The 12,816-nt window shown below is 47.8% G+C and overlaps 1 non-coding gene across 1 annotated transcript; it reads left to right on the forward strand.

Moving 5' to 3' along the window:
• The first annotated feature begins 251 nt into the window (after positions 1 to 251).
• On the forward strand, positions 252 to 355 carry LOC115831965. Its single transcript, XR_004027449.1, has one exon. It is a non-coding gene; the product is annotated as a small nucleolar RNA U13 (small nucleolar RNA).
• Positions 356 to 12,816: the final 12,461 nt, after the last annotated feature.

Genomic DNA, 12,816 nt, shown 5'->3' on the forward strand with positions numbered 1-12,816 from the left:
GGTGGATCACCTGAGGTCAGGAGTTCAAGCCCAGCCTAGCCAACATGGCAAAACCCTGTCTCTACTAATAATACAAAAATTAGCTGGGCATGGTGGCGCATGTCTGTAATCCCAACTACTCGGGAGGTCGAGGCAGGAGAATCACTTGAACCCAGGAGGCGGAGGTTGCAGTGAGGTGAGATTGTGCCATTGCACTCCAGCCTGGGCGACAAGAGTGAAACTCCGTCTCCAAAAAAAAAAGTTCACGCTGGATGTTTTTGTGGTTTATGAATGTGATGATTGGGTTTTCACACTCAAGTGTGAGATGTGCCTCTCTCACATCTTGTTCCAATGTCAGTACATTACCAGTCTGACATTTAAAAACAAGTGTTCGCACTGGTACTGCTCTTTGGGATTTGTAGCCTTTCCATTCTGTGATCTTGCTCTTTGCAGACATTCACATAGGTTCAATACCTGGTTCATTCATACTGAGTTGAGATGAAATCTGTCAGATACTTTGTAGGTCAGTGTTCAATATTTTATGGTTACTCACTGTGAGATATAATTTTGCCTTTTCTACTAGTTGAGTTATTTCAGTGGGAAATAACTGGAGGAATTGGTAGAGGAAAGTGCTTACATATTCTCACTTAGGATACTATCTTGATCCTGGAGGACCTAAGGTATATTTCCTTAAATATTACCATAGAGATAACTGTGTAAGATAACCTCTTACGTAGAGATAATAGTAAAACAAAACTACAGCAAAATACACCACCGTGTTTTGTTTTGTTTTGAGATCGCTCTTGTTGCCCAGGCTGGAGTGCAATGGCACAATCTCAGCTCACTGCAACGTCCGCCTCATGGATTCAAGTGATTCTCCTGCCTCAGCCTCCTGAGCAGCTGGGATTACAAGAACACACCACCATGCCTGGCTAATTTTGTATTTTTAATAGAGACGGGGTTTTGCCATGTTGGTCAGGCTGGTCTCAAACTCCTGACCTCAGGTGATCTACCCACCTTGGCCTCCCAGTGTTGCTGTTTTTAAAAGGAGAATGCAAATGAGGCCTGGCTTGCAGGCATTTTTGCTGGGGTGGTTTCCATGCAGAGGCTGCCTTCCCTGGTGCTGTGCTCTGTTAGGCGGCACCTACGGAATTGCAGCACGCTCCTCCAGGAAGCTCATCTGTCTGGAGGCTGAAGCCCCTGCAGTGCCTGCACAGGGCTTGCTCTAAAGCTGCCAAAGTCCCCACTGTTTTGCAAATGACATAAGCTCATGCCTGCCTAGTCTGCCAAGTCCTAAACGGTCAAAGCTTCCACACCTTGTGAGCCCTTCTTGAGCAAGCCTGCTCACTGCCTCTGTGCACCATCTATAAGTATTCTCAACAATTCCCCAGGACTTTCCCAGGCCTCCTTCTGCTGCCTTTATCCACTCCTTGCCTCCCATCTGGGCTTCTCCTTGTATGCTCAGTCCTTCCACAGATAGATGTACCATTGTGACTTCCTGGGAGCCTCTCTGGCCCACATGATTTCTAGGCCTACCTGCTATCTCCATTTGTTACAGCCTCTGGTCCATACACCCTGGCCCCAGGGCCTTCCCCAGTTCTCAGCACACCTCCCAGGCAGCCCTGCCTTGGCCCAGCCCACCGTTGATAGGGGACAGGCTTCAGAGAGCTGTTTCTGATCTGTCCCTGTGAGGTGTCTGAAGGCAGACAAGCTGCTCCTTAGGCTGCCCTCCCCTCACTGTGCTGGTTGCCCAGATCCCACGGAGAGTCACACTGAGCTCAAACTCATCGCTGAGTAACTTGCCAGCTCTTCGGTGTCTTATTCTTCTTATTGTGCTATCATGTCTTGGGCACTCATTTTCATCCCTCAGTCAGAATGTAAGCCTATTAAAGGTTTTCTGTTCCTTTTCTTCTTTTTCTTTTCTTTTTCTTTTCTTTTCTTTTCTTTTCTTTTCTTTTCTTTTTTCTTTTCTTTTCTTTCTTTCTTTCTAGATGGAGTCTCACTCGGTCACCAGGCTGGAATGCAGTGGCACAATCTCAGCTCACTGCAACCTCCACCTCCTGGGTTCAAGCGATTCTCCTGTCTCAGCCTCCCAAGTAGCTGGGATTACAGGTGCGCACCACCACATCTGGCTAATTTTTGTAGTTTTAGCAGAGACGGGGTTTCACTGTGTTGGCCAGGCTGCTCTTGATCTCTTGACCTCATGAATCCCCCACCTCGGCCTCCTAAGGTGCTGGGATTACAGGCATTAGCCACTGCACCCAGCCATTTTCTTTCTTAAATTGCAAACAGATTTAGAGCTAAAGTTTTAGAAGGACTTCCATGTAAATGTGCTCTAACTGCTCTCTTCTGTGACAACTGGGCAAGATACTCAGCCGGGCGCGGTGGCTCACGCCTATAATCCTAGCACTTTGGGAGGCCTAAGTGGCCGGATCACGAGGTCAGGAGATCAAGACCACGGTGAAACCCCGTCTCTACTAAAAAATACAAAAAATTAGCCAGGCGTAGTGGTGGGCACCTGTAGTCCCAGCTACTCGGGAGGCTGAGGCAGGAGAATGGCGTGAACCTGGGAGGTGGAGCTTGCAGTGAGCCAAGATAGCGCCACTGCACTCCAGCCTGGGCAACAAAGCGAGACTCCGTCTCAAAAAAAAAAAAAAAAAAAGATACTCAACCATGTTAAGGCTTATATTTCTTGACTGTTGAATGTAGTAATACTGATCAAGAAGGATTTGGGGACCACCAGCAAGAATACTGCGAAATGTCTTGTATTCACAGAAACATTTCATTAATGACTTTTCTTTTCTTTTTTTTTTTTTTTGCCTAGAACGGAACTATACAAATAGGAGAAATATTCTGTACCCATATTGAACAAACAAATCACATTGTGATTAACAGTAAGAGTAATGCTTCTAGTTCCAACTTGCCCACTGGAACATTTTACTACATGGGATTATGTCTCAAATTCCATAATCATTTTTATAATTAGTTCCAACATGACTCCTTCCCCAGGTGAAAAGTGAAGCTCTCCCGAGTTCAGGCCACCACTGCAAGCCCAGGACTTGCAACACTCCTTCGGGAGGGCCAGCTGATGGTGTGGCTTTTCTCCAAACTGCACCAGAGTTCATCCCTGAGAGTGATGCTGGCTGCAGGAGATGCTCAGTCTCCTTCCTCTCCCTGCTGGATTCACGTTCTCGGGAACTAGACAGGAAAGTTCCTGGTGACCATCTCAGGCACCCATGTCTCTGTTCACCCAGGCTCCTCCCCTGCCCCCTCCTTCAGTGCCCCTTGCTGACCATGGTTCCGGGCATCAGACATCACAACTACTTCCTTCTGGAACTCCAGGAGCCCTTCTTGCCTACCTGCTCCACCCAATCAGAGCAGACTCAGGAGCATCCAAGAGCTGCAGGAGCCTGTATGTCTTCAAATATCTCACCACCTAGCGGAACCCACAAACCGCCATGTACTGTGATGTGCAGCCTCAGGAATATGTGTCATGCTTGCGTGCACTCAAAGCAGACTCTCTTCTCTGGACATGAGAGGATAAGCAAGTCTCTGAGGAGGAAAATGATCTCGGAGGCAGACCTGGCTTGAACACAAAGCTCCACTCCACTGCATCGTCACATGCTTGTACCACCTGCATCTGTGAAATGGGATAATACCTCCTCTTCTAGTCAGGGTGCAGATGGCGTTTGTGAAGCACTTTGAACTTATGTATCTTATAAAAGTTATCCATCTCTGTACTGAGTTCCAGAAAAATAGTTGAGTTTGGTCTAAGTTCATTTATCCATACAGTTACCATTTCTTAGTCACTTACCCTGTGCTCATGGAAGGGAATGAAGTGATGCGTGAGACACATTCTCTGTCTTTTGTCTAATGGATGAAAACACAGCTCCCCCGAGGGGAGCGCAATGGGTTCTGTCATTAGGTAACTGGTGCCAAAGATGAAATGACTGTCAATTAAAGTCTCCTTCTTCCTTCAACATCTTTGCCGTCAAGAGTGGAGTGCAGGCAGCTTTCCAGCCCATGCCAAAGGGGAGGGCAGGCATCCCCACAACAACCAGGCATCATGCTCTTGGCTGAGAAAAGGTTCTGCCTTCCAGGCCTGGGCCAGAGTGGGATACGATTCCAGGATTATGGCAAGTAGCAAGAAATTACAGTGCAAGCCTCAGCTGCCCTCCATGCCTGAACCTGACTACAAGCCAGGCTTAGGAACACAGTTAATAAAATTTTTTTAAAAAAAATAGAGCAGCCCTATCCTCTTACTTAATCCATCAGAACTGGAGAAGCTGTCTCCCAGGGCTTGACTTATAGGCCCCTGGAGAGTTTGCTGCACCCCAGGGCCAGCCCAGCAGCACACAGAGCACAGGATAGAGGCGCCATCTGCCCCGTGCACACCTCCCGATACCTGCAGAAGAGTCCACCATACTCAGCCCTAAGGTGAGTAGGGATTTGACAGCTCCAGGGAGGATGCTCCGGCTTGCTTCTGGCTTTTATAACTGGCCTCAGTGGGTGTATTTCACACTCTCCTGCTTGGCCTTTAGAACTATGATTGATGAAAGGCTTTTGCATCCCTCTCTAGTAACTTCACAATCTACAAAGGAAAAACAAATTGTCAAAATAAAAAGAAAATCTTCAAATTCCATCACAAACACAAACATAACATTTAATATCAATGGAACATGCTAAAGGTTAGAAAAAGTGGACAAATCACACCTTGCCCTTCCCCTGAGGAATCCCGCAATCTGTGAGTGGTGGGGTGAACGGAAACAGAACCAGGATCTGTGGTCAAAGTCCAAATTCACACAAAGTGCCTGGGAAGTAAGTCAAGGGAGCTTCCTCAGGGGCTGAGGACCGAGCTGGGTTTCAAGGAATGGCAGTTGGCCGGGGAGTGGGGACGCAGGATCGGATCAGCAGGGGGAGGCCTTCTGTGGTCCTGCAAGAGCAAAAAGGAGCCTAGCACTCGCTAGGAACCCCTGATGTGCAGCAGGGGAGCGCACTGGCAGAGCGGAACCTGAGAGGTGAGCCAGGCGCACTGTGGGCAGCTCTGGCACCAGGGGAGATCTAATCTCTGCTGTCACCAGGGGAGTGTCACAGGCAGGGAAATGGCACTGAACCACTCCACACACACAGAACAGAACTGAGAGGAAGGAGACCAGAGACATCTGATAGCACCCACCATGGTGCCAAGACCCAAGATTCAGCTTCTCGAGAGACCATCCAGGAGGCAGGAAGGTAAACCGGGCAGAGGGGCTGCTCTCCAGCCCCTTCTCTTCACAGGGTGGCCCAGGAACAGAGCTGACTGCTGTGTTGTGATGCCACAGGCCCGTGCACACTAGCCTCCCAGGACTCGGCTGGCCTCTACTTCAGCCTCCAATGAGTGCTCTTCCTGCCTGCCCCGGGGCCTTCGGTCCACACTTGTCCTCACTGCTTAGAGGCTGATGTATGCTGTCACCCCACTGCCCAGCAGCCAGTGACATCACTCACATTGGCCACCAGCCCCAGAGGGAAGCTAGAGTCCTCCGGAATCTTATACCCATGGGACATATGCACAGAGAGGACCAGCACTTTCTGTCACTGGGTCTGATGGAGGGAGGAGGTTTTGCTGGAATTGGCTTTCGCTTGTCATGCTGCAAACTCCTGGGTTTGTGGGCCTGATCCCAGCCTCTGGTCCTCACTCTGAGACAATCGCCCCCATAATGAAAGCCATCCTTTGTGGGGCCATGAGTGTGCTTGCATGGTTTAGATGCTAAATGTGGCAAACGCACATGCACCTAGGACAGCCCAGCTGAAAGCAGCAATGCCTGCCTAAATAGTCGGGGTGACACTTACCAATGCGTGCGTCACCAGTGCATGCTGGGTCTCCCTCACATTCAGACCATGCGCGGTTCATCGGTGCTTTGGATTTTAGAATGCAGAGTGACTATTTCTGGTGAGTGATGTCTTCTAGGGGCACCATGGGCTGCTCCTATGTGGAGCCCAGCTGAGCAGCGGTGAGAGGCTCACTAGAGTCCTGTGTTCAGAGCAGAATTAGTACCACCACATACGATGCTGTGTCCTCACATGTGTGCAAGTGATAACAGGCTAGCATGGCAGCTCTGGTAATGCGGATGTGGCTGCTAAGAGTCAATGCCGTGAGTACCATCTCTTCCAGTTCTTTTGTCCCTTGGAGAAATAAAGCAATCAATGCCTTGCTCATTGTCAAACCTCTTGTAAGAGGATGGTGGATGGAACTCAGTGAAGGCTCCACGCCCTGACCTGTTATTTTCAAGCCTCGGTATTACACCATGGAAGCTACTGCACTATTTCCACCAGAACAGCACAACCACACATGACCACGCACTCTGTTACATGTCGGACATTTGTCAGTAATAGCTCAAGGATACAAGAAGCTTGAGGTTACAAGAGGCTTTTGGCAAAAGCATCTTACTAAGTTGCATATTTAGGTGCTGAGGAAAGAAGCCTCAAACATTAGTGAAAATTTGTTAAACTCTATGTGCTCAGAAATGGCAAAAATAACGGGACAGAAGGAGCCAAGAGCAGCTTCTGCAGATTTCCTTGTTAAATTGCGTAAACTTCCCCCGGTATTCTCCAGACTCAGTGGAGAGATTTTGCAATAGTACTTCATGGAAGGTGTCAAAGCAAGTCCTCTTAAAGTGGGTACTCAAATCACCTTGGCTACAGGCAACTCTCCAGATTTTAAAGAGATAATTAAAAAAATAAGAACTTTTGCAATCAACCAAGGAATCGAAAAGAATTGTTATACATGATCTCGACAGAGAATTAAAGAGTAAGAGCCAGTTCATTTAGAACCAACAATATCCTACAGCCTGAGAAAAATTAATCAAGATCTGTTCTCTGTGTGAAAAGAGTAGCTCATGTGATCTCCACTCTCATTTATTTGCCAAAAAAGATTCTGCCTCCATAATTGCAGGATGGGTGCCCTCCTAGGCTGACTACCACAGGTGTCATCCAAGGCTCATTCTAAGCCAATGCCTCTCCCTGGCTGGTGGAGCTCACTTGGCATGGAGGCCCTGGTATGCGTTATTCCGCCTCAGGCTTCTTAAAATCATCTGAAATTTTAAATATGGATTAATTTATTTGCCCCCAAATGTAATGTTGTTGATGGCTTTGAAAATGCAGGGTTTGTCATTTGCCTAAGCTCTTCCCCTCTCTATTCTCTATTTGAACTCCTTCTTCAATGCCAGTGGCAGGGTCTGGTGGTCCTGGTGTGCTGTACTGACCCTTGAATCCTAAGATGGGGAACAAGGAATGGGGGAAGCTCCAGATGTGGGTGGACACCCCATCTCCCTCTCAGTGATTCTCCCTCTCCTACAGGCTGACCTGCTTACCAATGCCAGCATGTTCCTTGGCAGCAGAGTTGAAAGTCACACATGTGAGCCTCATTGAAAGAGTGGTTCATTCATCTGGCTTCATTCTAGGTCCTGTAGCCCCTCTGGTCTATACAGGAAGCCTCCATGTGGACCAGCCATGCTCTCTGAGATTCCACTCAGGGTATTAGGGCCAAAGCCAAATAGCAAGTGCTCCTTTGCTAATCATTATTCTCACCCACTAGGGACCTTCTGATGCACACAGCTAGACTAGGAGGGTGTCTAGAGTCCCACCTCTCAGACCAAATACGATTATCACAAACCATCCGCAGCAACAGAGCCATGCTGAGGCTGCGGTGGTGGGAACAGCCCACCCAGGGGTCGGCAACAGGGGATGCATTGCCTGGAGGGGATTTTAAAACAATATGAAAACTTACTAAAAGTTGATTATCACCAAGTTTTTATTACCACCATTCTAAAGAATGTTGGCAATAACATGCTTCTCTCCACAAACATCTTGTATTGGTCTGAGTTCTAAACAATTGCCATGGTTACTCTTGAGTTTTAATAATATAAATGTAGGTCTCAAATTAGCAGATCTTCACCACATATCCTTTTTGTTTTTAATTTTACTTTAAGTTCTGGGACACATGTGCAGAATGTGCAGGTTTGTTACATAGGTGTACATGTGCAGTGGTGGTTTGCTGCACCTGTTGACCCATTCTCTAAGTTCCCTCCCTTTGCCTCCCACTCCGCCCCCACAGGCCCCTGTGATGTTCCCCTCCCTGTGTACGTGTGTTCTCACTGTTCAGCTCCCACTCATGAGTGTGTTTGGTTTTCTGTTCCTGTGTTAGTTTGCTGAGGATGATGGCTTCCAACTTCATCCATGACCCTGCAAAGGGCATGATCTCATTCCTTTTTATGGTGGCATAGTATTCTGGTTTTTTTTTTTCTTTTTTCCTTTTTTTGAGGTGGAGTCTTGCTCTGTAGCCCAGGCTAGAATGCAATGGTGCAATCTTGACTCACTGCAACCTCCACCTCCTGGGTTCAAGAGATTCTCCTGCCTCAGCCTCCCCAGTAGCTGGGATTATAGGTGCCCACCACCACGCCTGGCTAATTTATTTTTATTTTTAGTATAGACAAGGTTTTGCCATGTTGGCCAGGCAGGTCTGAAACTCCTGACCTCAAATGATTCTCCTGCCTCTGCCTCCCAAAGTGCTGGGATTACAGGTGTGAGCCACCGCACCAGGCCATGGCTGCATAGTGTCCCATGGTGTATAAGGGACATGTTACAGAAGTATACATGTGCCATGGTGGTTTGCATGGCACATGTATACCTATGTAACAAACTTGCATGTTCTGCACATTTTCTTTATCCAGTCTATCATTGATGGCCGTTTGAGTTTGTTCCGCGACTTTGCTATTGTGAATGGTACTGCAATAAACATCCCTGTGCACGTGTCTTTATAGTAGAATGACTTATATTCCTTTGGGTGTATACCCAGTAATGGGATTGCTGGGTCAAATGGTATTTTTGGTTCTAGATCCTTGAGGAATCACCATACTGTCTTCCACAATGGTTGAACTAATTTACATTCCCACCAACAGCGTAAAAGCATTCCTATTTCTCCACAGCCTCACCAGCATCTGTTGTTTCCTGACTTTTTAATGATCACCATTCTGACTGGCATGAGATGGTATCTCATTATGGTTTTGATTTGCATTTCTCTAATGATCAGGGATAATTGAGCTTCTTTTCATATATTTGTTGGCCATTCAGAACATAGGTATGGGCAAAGACTTCATGATGAAAATGCCAAAAGCTATGGCAACAAAAGCTAAAATTGACAAATGGGATCTAATTAAACTAAAGAGCTTCTGCACAGCAAAAGAAACTATCATCAGAGTGAACAGGCAACCTACAGAATGGGAGAAAATTTTTGGAATCTACCCATCTGACAAAGATCTAATATCCAGAATCTACAAGGAACTTAAACAAATTTACAAGGAAAAAAAAAACCCATCAAAAAGTGGGCAAAGGATATGAACAGACACTTTTCAAAAGAAGACATGACACACTCTTTAATAAATATTATACCCTACAGGGAAGTTGATTCAGAGAACTCCGAGTTATATGGAATGCCCCACAACTCACAGCAATTCAGCTATTCACCATTTTTTTTTTTAATTCAAATCCTGCTCAGGTGCAGTTCGCGACCCCAGCCCTGTGGTACTTCGTGTTCTTATATTCTAATAGTACACTCAAAACAAACAATGGTCTCACAGTGATTGTAAAGGGAATCACCTGTCCCCAGAGTTATCCCAACACTGTGGCTGCAGGTGACCACATGGACTTCCCCTTTATGTTGAAAATCCAACACAGCGAAGCAGCAGAGATCACAAGGTATCTTTTGTTTGGTAAGTGCAAACTTTACTTCATACATGAAATAATTTATTGAATTTAATGATATATTTGAAATTAAAAGTTTTTCTTTTTTAATAATTTATTGTCTTAAACTAAAGAATGACTCAAGAAACCATTACTGGTTATTGCACAATTATCAGTGAAAATGATTTTGCTTAATAAAGGAAGGAAAGATGATCCACTGTGTGTATTAACTTTGAGGGGTATGCCCCTCTCACCTAGTGTGGAAAAGCAGCAATTCAGTCTTTGCAACAGTGCTGGGGAGCCTCAGCCTCGGGAGAGCTGAGTTCCAGCCCAGCCCTGCCCCATACCTCCTTTAGCCCAGGAGACTCATTCAAACTTTCAGGCTAGGGTCCTTCGCCCGCAAAGTGAGACCCTGGGAGAAGAGGACCTTTCAAAACAGAGATCAAATGCTGATTCTGAAGCATATGGTGCAGTCTCAACCCCTGAGGCATTTTGCAGTATAGGCAGAAAGATGAGACATGCACACTCATGAAAAGTTAAATAGCTGTAGAAGATGCCAGCACAAAATAAATCACAAAGCAGAAAATGACAGGCACCAAGTAAATGGAGCCAGCAACTCCAGCCCTCAGTCGGAACCTGGAGAGACTGCATGGCCTGGAGGGAGCTGGGAAGCTTTCTAAACACAACCAAGCTTCGGGCAGTTTCTGGAGGCCCTTTGCTTGGTTATATTTAATTTATAACCCCAGGCTTATTTAGCGATGGTTTAAAACTGGATTGATGCCTCTTCTTTCCGCCAGAGCCTCAGGACCCCAAGGACAGCACTCACAGATGGTGTACATTGAAGGAAGGGCCTGGAGGGTCTCCTGCCTCTCTGCACTCCCCAGAACATGCACTCCCCATGGAACAGAAACGCTCTATGGCTCCCTATGAGCCCTGAAAGGCCAGCTTCTCAGGGATCTCTCACCTCTACCTTCTGCCACTTGGGTTCCTGGCACCTGCTGCCCATCTGCATGACCTGTGCAATGGGACATGGTCCCTGTGCTCAGGCAGCTCAGCAGGACACAGCTAGATAGCACGTGGCAGCTTAGGCACTTCTGGGAACAGCCAAGGTGAGCGTATATGCCTGTGCTTGCCTGAGTTTCCACACCAGAAAGCTGATTTCAGTATTTTTCTTTTGCACCCCAAAAACCAGCTTTCCCACAAGCGGGTTTGCAGTGTGGCCAGCTGCCAGCCGGGCTGGGTAGAGCTGTCCTCACTCTAATTTTTCTGGTTTATTTATAAGGCTGCTTTCTTCATTCTTGTTTCTCCAGATTATCTGTTCCCCCGAGGGCAAAGGGAAACCAGGCAGCCCCACATTGACTGCAGCTCAGTGTTCTCTGAAATGCAATTAAAATGTTAAGAAAGATGGACAATCAATATTTTATACTCTACACAAAAAAAAATCCCTTCCTAATGGCCTGATGTGGGAGGTGATGCAGCCAGTGAGCTCAGGGCTGTGTCTACAAAATGCCAACACAACCAGTGGCAAAACGAGTCATTTCTGTCTCATTGCCAATCTCCCCACCTGGTTTCCCTCCTGGCGCCCCACCCCAGAGCCAGTTAACTAGATGATGTATTCTGACAACGTGGATGGCAGGGCCACAGAACAGGAGAGCCAGGTGCAGAGCAGCCTCACTGGGCGTGATGGGGCTCCCTTCACTCTTTCCATGAGAAGAACTACAAATTATTACTCTTCTGAGTTCTTGCAAAGACAAAATGGCAAATACAGGCACACCCAGGGCATGCATATTACCCCTGCCCAACTTTCTCCATACCCCAGACCTGGCCTCAGCATACCTCCTGGGACACCCCCAGGCGTCCTCGGCCACCTTGAGACAAAACTGAAGGACCTGCTATCCGGGGCCAGGTGGTGCCTCTCTTATGTGAAATCACTATTCCTCCCAGCAGCCTGAAGATCAGCGACATGCCTTGTTTTATAGATGCTGAAGTGGGCCTAGCAGCCGGTCAGGATTCCCAGCTAGGACGAAAGAGAACCCCAGGCTTCCTCTCCCTCCCCAGCCCATCAGCCGATCATCCCTGCACTGGGAGTGAGCATTCACTGTGCTCCAGGCACCGTGTTGGACATGGGGGTGAGTATAATAGAATAGTCTTTCTCTTCTGAGCACTCACATTGTAGGGAAAACCATAAACCATTAGACCCTCGCGTGAAGGAGGCCCTGCCCCGATTTGGTGGCTAAGACAAGGCTGACTAATGGCAACATGTGTACCCATCCTCCTCCTCGCCTCCCACACCACCCCGTCCTTACTCTATCACAAGACTTCCATGGTTCAGTGGAGCACGAGCCCAAGCAGAAGGAGGTTAAAGCCTGGCTGTGCCACGGCTGCTCTTGTGGACCACTCTCGTGCTCGATCAGCTTGTCTGCTGGATCACACAGCCTGTGGGCTCATTTCCATGAATGCTTAAGGCCTCCTGGGTACCTTCTCAGGGCCCAGCCTCACAAACAGAACCGTATCAGGAGCACCCAGAAACTCGGTGAGGAGATGATGAAACAGATGGGGCAGACGGGGAGCTGCAGCTGTGGCTAAGTCTGCAGAGAAGCCATGGGTGCTCAGCCAGGCAGACCCAGATTTGAATCTGGACTGTCACCTGCTGCTTGTGAGTCTTGGGCAAGATAGTGATGGAATATAGCACAGCAAGTCATGAGGTGATACCCCAAATTCTTCAGATAATCAATGTTAACAAGCCCAGTGTGGGCTGACAGAGTCCAGGAAGGCTTCTTGGAGGAGGCAGTGCTGGAGTCCTATAAGTGTCCCGGTGGGAGTGGGCGGGGACATGGAATGGCAAGAGGAAATGTTACGGGGCTGGCATAATAGGCTGCCTTCCCAGACAGAGGCGTGGCGGGCTTTCCTGAAGCAGAAGATGTGGGAGAGTGAGCATCAGGTGAAACTCGGTACAGGGCAGGACGGGCCAGGAGGGTTCCCTCAATGTGTCACACCCGTCTGCAGCCGAGGCAAACACATCTTCCAGTGCCCACTTCCACAGCTTTCTAAAAGGACCAGTTATCACCTTTCGTGGTAACATTATTGTTGTTCCTCCTCAGTGTGCGCCATGGGCCAGGA

The sequence above is a fragment of the Nomascus leucogenys genome, chromosome 20 (assembly GCF_006542625.1).
Source record: "Nomascus leucogenys isolate Asia chromosome 20, Asia_NLE_v1, whole genome shotgun sequence".
In the NCBI taxonomy this organism is placed as follows: domain Eukaryota; kingdom Metazoa; phylum Chordata; class Mammalia; order Primates; family Hylobatidae; genus Nomascus; species Nomascus leucogenys.